The sequence below is a fragment of the Bidens hawaiensis genome, unplaced genomic scaffold (genome assembly GCF_021521415.1).
Source record: "Bidens hawaiensis isolate Kalapana, Puna unplaced genomic scaffold, B.hawaiensis_p1.1 tig00000284_1, whole genome shotgun sequence".
Classification (NCBI taxonomy): domain Eukaryota; kingdom Viridiplantae; phylum Streptophyta; class Magnoliopsida; order Asterales; family Asteraceae; genus Bidens; species Bidens hawaiensis.
Window position 1 is genome coordinate 2,068,324 of NW_027491022.1, and position 8,169 is coordinate 2,076,492.

The window sequence follows — 8,169 nt, forward strand, 5'->3', positions numbered from 1 at the left end:
ACATTCACCGGACCGAATAGATCCATATGGAGAGACATTAGAAAGGTAAGTTGATGGAGATGATAATTTTCTTCGGATGTGGTTTATTTGTCTGTTTTCCCTCTTTATAGTCCAAACACTCTTCATGTAACTGAAAATTTCTCACATTAACTCCTTCAACCAAGTTCTTATGAATCAGATGATTCATCTTCCTCACACTTATATGTCCCATCCTCCGATGCCATAAAACTAACTCCCGTTCAGATGCTCTTGAGATGAAACATTGAGCAGATCCTGAAGATGTTGATACAGTGCTCATGTTCATGACATAAAGATCATTCTCTCGAGGAGCACGCATAAGAATCCACTCTTCAGGAATTTTAAAACCCGGTTTCAAAATTAAACACTCTCGGTCAATGAAATGCGTAGAGAAGTTTTTATAACAAATTTGTGATATGCTTAGCAGATTATTCTCCAATTCTGAAATATAGTTGACATTCTCAAATGTAACTTTTCCATTCGTAGGTACCTTCCCCAACAATTTATCCTCGTTGGTTTCCCGAAAAACCGACATACCCTCCACTTATTGATTTGACATCATTCAGCAAGTAGAGAGTACCCGTCATGTGCCTAGAGGCTCCATTATCCATTATCCAACGAGAATCGTGAGATCATGGAAGCCCCTGCACATACAGTTAAGAGTTTTAGTGAAACTAGGAAACCCAAGCCTTCTTGGTCTTGGGTTGTTTGAAGTTCTTATACAATAACCTTTCATGATGAAAGTCTGATTCACAAGATTATAGATCTTCACTAGTTCATTGTGCTTTATATTCAGTTATTACTTTTTCAACAACCTCTGGTGGTTTAACAACATTTTTCGCCACCCAATTTTGACCTGCAGCTTACCTTTTGTTGTAAAAAGATGTTTGAATTGTCTTTGAAACTTTTGATTTTGAAACATCAGTTTTAACAATTTTTTCAACATCAATTTTAACAGATTCATCACGTTTTAAGATTTTTACATTTTAAAAAACACTCACCAATTTCTTCTCAATCACATAACCTAAGTCAGGTGTCTTAGTAACTGGTTTTTGACATGGAGCATGATCATTCTTAAATCGATTGGGACATGCATAGAAAACACACCCAATTTCATTACAATTGAAGCAACGTCTCCGGTAAACAAACATGTTAACCTAAGATGTTATTTCATATTGCTCACGCTCGGGGTTTTGTTGATAAAACTCTCGGTTTGTTTGATTTCTAAAAACAGCTTCCTTTTCAGATTCTGAGGTTTTACCATGCACAAAGACAATAGGATTTGGTTTAACACGATGAGATTGCTTGTGATAAAAGTTTGTTTTAGCAAATCTTTTTGTGTTAAGTTGATTTTCCCTTTTAGAACCCAGATTATTAACTCTATCAAAACTTTTCCTTCCAACATTTTCTTCAGTCAATACTAATTCTGCAACTTTGATTCCAATTCTCATTATCAGACATAGTGGTATAATGCAATGGAGTCTCAATCTCCACATTCTGTGCCTTTTTCAAACCAATAGGTTTGTTTGGAATATAAGCATTCCACATCGGTGGAGGCACAACATGATAATCCACGCTTGATGTTACGTTCTCATTCCCATCAACCACGCTTGTGTTTTATCTGGTCCAATCACTAATCGCGGCCTCTAGTCGAGTTAGACGTCGATGTTCGTTCTTAGTTTAACTTGCGACAGTTCCTTTTGAAGCGCTTCGTACTTCCACACTCATAGTAAACATGAGGGTTTGTCATAGTTTGTGATCGAATTGGTTGCGATTGGGATAACTGTAAGTGGTTAGGTCAGAAAGGTCGGTTTATAGTGTTCATAATGGTTTCATGGCTACAGGCATAGTATCCAATTTTCTAGTTTTTGTAACGTGTCTTTATTCAACATTCCTTTATAATGATTACATAACCACACCTTGACGAAGGTTCATTGTATATTTTTCGTTCAGAAGTAAAGTTAACTGACGTATCGTTTTAAGTTGTAGGGCGCACACGTTTAATTTGTTGTAGTTATTGTACCCCTGTTTCGTGATTAGTTTGTTTTATACAAGATGATTTTCCCAGGTATTCTTAAAATACTATTCCTGACCAAATCAAAAGCTACCACAACGGCTTGTGTCATGGCATTCTCGAAAGTTAAGTGGTTAACTAAATTAACTAAGGTGTCTACTTCCGGATTACTAATCATAGTATTAGTCGAACCAGATTGTTAGAATGGTTTGTGCATTCAAGTTGACCTGTCCTTTCATTTTGTATTTCATTCCTTGGACAATATTTCAGTATAAGGGTTTTAAGTCTTGCCCAGGTCCCATAGATAATTGTCTTTTGTTCCCAAATTTGTACAATCACTTTTTACCACACAAGGGCGTGCTAAGTAGTGTAATAGTAACATAATTAAATATATAATTTGATGGGAGCTACTGGTACGGATAACAAATTTTGTCGTCTCGATTCATTTTATTAATTCATTTGATTCTTTAGTACCATGAAAATTTACATGTTTGCACGACTTAAATCGTTTAAACGATTATTCTCATTGTGAAGGATCACGGTTGTTACGACTAGTATTCACCTTTGGTAAAAGATTTTTTTGTTGCCAATGGCATTTAGTGGGGGAAATTATTGTTATTGGCAGTATCACCAGTGTCCCGTGGGAGAGTATTGTTTGTGACAATATTTGTATTTATCGAGAAATAGCATTTGTAGGTGTATAAGTATGGGGCGACGAAACAATATTCACGGCCGTATTAGTGCTTGGCCTTTGATTTGTATTCATTTTTGTGTTAATGCTGGCAGAGAATCGCGCTAGGATTGTCAGAGTTACTATATGTAGTTGCCGAACAATCATTTCGACCACAACTGCCTCAAATCACGCGTTTGTTTTCTTCGGGGCCATTCTACAATGATAAACAAGTAAACTTCACATAATAGTAATTTTCCTATAACTTATTGCGCAGGGAATCACATTAGCTAACAGTCAGGTAATTCAAATAGCAGATGCGTTTTACACACACCAAATCATATATCCATATACCCAGGATAGTACATAGATTTAGCCCGATAAGGCCATTGTTTGCATGTATATATATTGAAAATTGTCATCTCGTGACAAGTAATTTTAACCTGGTAAGGGTTAATGTTTGTACTAATAGATCCAATTCGTCTCCCATATCAGCATAGCACAATACCAAATGCTTGCATGGAGTATTGAAACTATACACAACGTTGTCATACTAACCTTGTCTATTCGAGCACACAATATAATAATCACGAATAGTTCACAACTTGTACAACAATTATTCAGATGTAATCCCATTATTGGATAACTATTTTATCCCGTCTCTCCCGTAAGTAGACATTTGTTTGTTTAGAGTTTAAACAGTATGCTGTAGTCGGGTGTTATTAAGTATAATTACAGAATATTCTTTCATCAGGTTACTCAATATACGCAAGCGTGCTGGGTCTAGTAAAAGTGATAATTTATTAATTGGGAGTAAATATGTTCTTAGCCAAGACACATTATCGATCTGCAAGCGTGAGGGTTCTCCTTTATGATAAACTGATTGGAGTGGCAACAATATGGAAGTGGTTAGGGATACTCATACACAGATGATTTGATAAATTTATTAGTTAAAAAGGTTATTCAAGGTCGGTAGTACTGGTGAGGTCTAGAGAAATTATTATTTTCATAATTGGTGTATGATATATGTAGGTGGTCACGGTTTATTATATTTATAATTTGATAAACCATACTCTTTCCTAAATATTTTCTTGGGAGTAGTATTTATTTGTAAACAATGGAAGTGGAGATAGCTAGAAACAGTTCAATTTGCTGTTAGAAACTGGTATGTGAGATAAATATAAGGCCCGAATCGAGAAGTGTCGTGTTCCCTTGAGATGGACGTACGTATATCATACATTCCACAGTTCCCTTATGGGCCTTGAATTTGTGCTCGGTCCGTGATTCAATCATACAACAAGTTTTAGTTTGGACTCGCTAGAACGTCCTTGCATTCCCGTTTACAGGCAACATCAGTTCTTCATCCGATATGAGACTACTGATTTCAACATTTTTCGTTTTCACAATTTGTCATAAAACTAATATTTTTCAATAGTTGGAATCATAGTAGAGAATATTATTAGTTAAGGCCAAATAAAATATTTTATTTGTTATGGTCAGGTACAATATTAGTTATGATAAAATATAATATTATTTTTAATAAAATACACTTTTAAATTAATATTGATTATAATCGAATATAATATTTGTTACACGGAGACTTAGTATTATCGACAGTACAGTACGTACACGTATTCGTACACATTGTTTCAGATAAGCATGTATTATATATATATACATATATATATATATATATATATATATATATATATATATACACGTACTCAGCATTACCTTTTATTCAAATATGTTGCCATTTTTACCTACCTGTACGTTCCGCGACTTCTCCCCGAATTCCCTTGTACATGCAAGTCTGTTATTATGTTCCGGACCACAATAACCCACTTGCCCTACAAGTTCATCCCGGCATCCATCAGTATATAATATTAAATTATTATTTATTTTCCCCGAGTTAAACGAGCCTACGGTTTAGGTATCCTAAGGGACAACTTAATCCTTTATAACCAATGGCTCTGATACCAACTTCTGTCACACCCCGACTAGCACAATGCGGAAGCGTAAAACGGGAATGTAACCGACACCTCTGATATCAACCACATTGTTTATAAAGAACAGTACAAACTACTTTAAAATATTTTACATTGATCTAACATCATTACAACTAGGTGATACAAACTAAATCCAGCCCGTTAAGAGGCTTTACATCCTATTAGCACACCTGCATCAATTCACCCAGCATTGATCGCAGGTCAAACACGTAGCACATTGACTTTCTAATCCAATCCAGTACCTAAAAAACATGTTAAAACGGGTCAACTACAAATAGTTTGTGAGTTTCACGAGTTTCAAGAAATCAGTTGTGCGTATAACAATCACAGTTTGTAGATACGCAAGTATGTATGTATATACGTTCACAAGTACGTTTATTTGTATGTTTATGATGTAATTATGCTAAGATACAGTGAAGCCTTGACTATCTGTGCTGCATGCATCCATTTCCCATACCCAATCAACCACTATGGCTCCCCCTCTGGCCACAACATGCCCCGGTAGCTATGTCTAACACTACATTGCATGTTTGTATAAGTATGGTTATGTGCAAATGGCGCTATGTGACATGGCAACCAGGCCGATTCCGTTTGGGTTTGTCAAACCAATAGTACTATTCACAAGCCACCGGCTCGAAGTTAATCACTGTGTTCGTGGGGACTTTTGTGTGTTAGCACTTAGATAATTTCTATCATCAAACAATTCAGAGTATATAAATATATATCAACATGTTTTTCACCCCAAAAGTTCGTAAAAACAGTTTAAAGTGGGGTCATGAAACTCACAGTTTAATAGGGATTCAGTATAGTGTCAGCTTGTAGTTCGTTTGACTCGTATCACTAACCCCTATAATCAATATTATTATAATATTAATATTTTAATATTATTATACTCATTATGCTAGACTGGGCTGTATTACCAATCTTGGTATAGCTGTTACGCCCAGAAAGTGTCAATAGGCTTAGATTGTGATGTTGTTCAATGTCTAATACTCAAAACCGAACTTGGCTTAGCCTCCCTGTTTTCCCAACTGGGCGAAGTTGTTCGTTTATGCGTTCAGAAAACAGTTATGGGGTTCTAAGCTTGGGTAAATGTGTTGGTCGATAAAATGATTAAGTTATAAAGAATGATCACACATTGGGGTTCCGGATTTGCTATGGGGCCCGTTTCTGTTTATTCAGTTTGGTTTGAGAAGAAACGCACACAATCTATCCAGATTGTCCTTGTTTCTCATAAAAATGTTCGTTTTTACTTAATTAATCCAAAAATACGATTTTTGATCACTCTTGGTGTTCTGATATTCCCGCAGGTTCATTAATCACGAACTTGCCGGTTTTTATTATAATTGAATTTGTTTAATTTTCAAATTAGCATAATTAATTAACCGTTACTCATTAAATTATGAAAATTTAGCCACTTATCAATTAAAATATCTAGTTTTTTATAAAAATATTTCTAGAATTATTTGTTGGTTTATTAATTTATAAAAATTCATTTTTCCTGCTATATATAGCCTGAAAATTTTCCGTTTATCCCAAACGATTTCCGAAAACTCCACAAAAATTCCTGGATGCTGAAATTATATCCTAAAACCATCTGTATCAATTCCAGAATGTAAAAACCTTGTTCAGTATTCTTTTCGGGCCATATTCGACTATAAAAACTCATATGAACGCATATGCGTAAAACATACTTAGAATTTTCCAAATGATTCCAAATTTCAAATGTGATCAAAATATACTATATCTGAGTTCCTCATAAAATTTCATAATTTTTCAAGCATATTAACTATTTTTCCCAAATAAACGTCCCAATTCGGTAATAAATTCGCGAAATATTTTCAGATGGTCGAAAAATTACCAAACAGGGACTCAATGATATGGTCCCTGATGTCCTTGAAAATTTTCATGACCTAACAATAGGCACATCACAATCGAATCCTAAACAGCCCGTAATCGAGTGTTTGGGTATTACCTTAGCGGTTCCGGTTCGTTTTCGCCTTTCTAATCAAGTTTTCGGGTTCTTGTGCTCCTATGCAAGCTAGATATAGTTCTTATATCACAAACCAAGCAAGTTTCATCAACATAAAAGCCCCTTAACTTAGGGTTTCTGTTAGGTTATAAAACCGAACTTTAGAACCGTAAAAACGCCTTTTAAATCCTCTAATCCGTGTTTATGGTCAAAAATTACTATAAAACCAGGTTCCTTACCATTTGTATGATCAAAACATGTTTATGGATCATTTTTAGGATTTTTACATAGTTAGGAATGATTTTTGGAAATTAAACTATGTTTATTTGATATTTAACATGCTTAAAGAAGCATAAAATTGATCAAATAGGTGAAGTACCTTAGGGTTTTGTTGGTGTTACGAAGAACAGAAGATTAGGCTGGTTTGTTTCTGGAATTTTGTGTGAAAAATAACTTGGATCACTTAAATTATCAAGTAAAAAATTAATAATAATATCAAGGGGGTTTTGGTCTTCATTTGCAGCCGGAAGGAACAAGGCTCCTTTTGGGCCTCCTTTTGGCCCAACTACCTGGATTTGTGTGCCCACACGGGAAATCCCGAGCCTGAATTTATTTTGGGTTCAGTTTTTTGCGCGAAAAATATATCGGGTACGACAAACAGCGTTTTTCGGTCATTTTTGTGTAAATTTTTAAAAATATACCATTTGTTTGTAAAAATCGAACATATTTTCACGAATCGCTTAAAACATTTCAAATAAGTGTTTGGGAATATTATCCGTGAACGTATTGAGCAATATAATAGAGAAGTAAGATTGTAAATACCGGTACCGTACTTCAAGTAGGTGATGGTATTGCTCGTATTCATGGTCTTGATGAAGTAATGGCGGGTGAATTAGTAGAATTTCAAGAAGTACAATAGCAATTGCTCTTTATTTGGAATCAACTAATGTTGGTGTTGGTTTAATGGGTGATGGTTTGCTGATACAAGAAGGGAGTTCTGTAAAAGCAACAGGAAGAATTGCTCAGATACCGGTGAGTGAGGCCTATTTGGGTCGTGTTATCAACGCCTGGCTAAACCAATTGATGGTAGAGGTGAAATTTCGTCTTCTGAATGTATGTTAATTGAATCACCCGCTCAGGGGATTATTTCTCGACATTCTGTATATGAACCTCTTCAAACAGGGCTTATTGCTATTGATTCAATGATTCCCATAGGACGTGGTCAGCGAGAATTAATTATTGGGGATAGACAGACCAGTAAAACAGCAGTAGCAACAGATACAATTCTAAATCAACAAGGCCATATTATAATATGCGTTTATGTAGCTATTGGTCAAAAAGCATCGTTTGTGGCTCGGGTAGTTACTACTTTCCAGGAAAGGGGTGCGATGGAATATACTATTGCGGTAGCCAAAACGGATGATACAATGCTTGGTTTGTAACTATCTTTAGCGTTTAAATCTATAGCGGGTAGTTAAACGAGTAT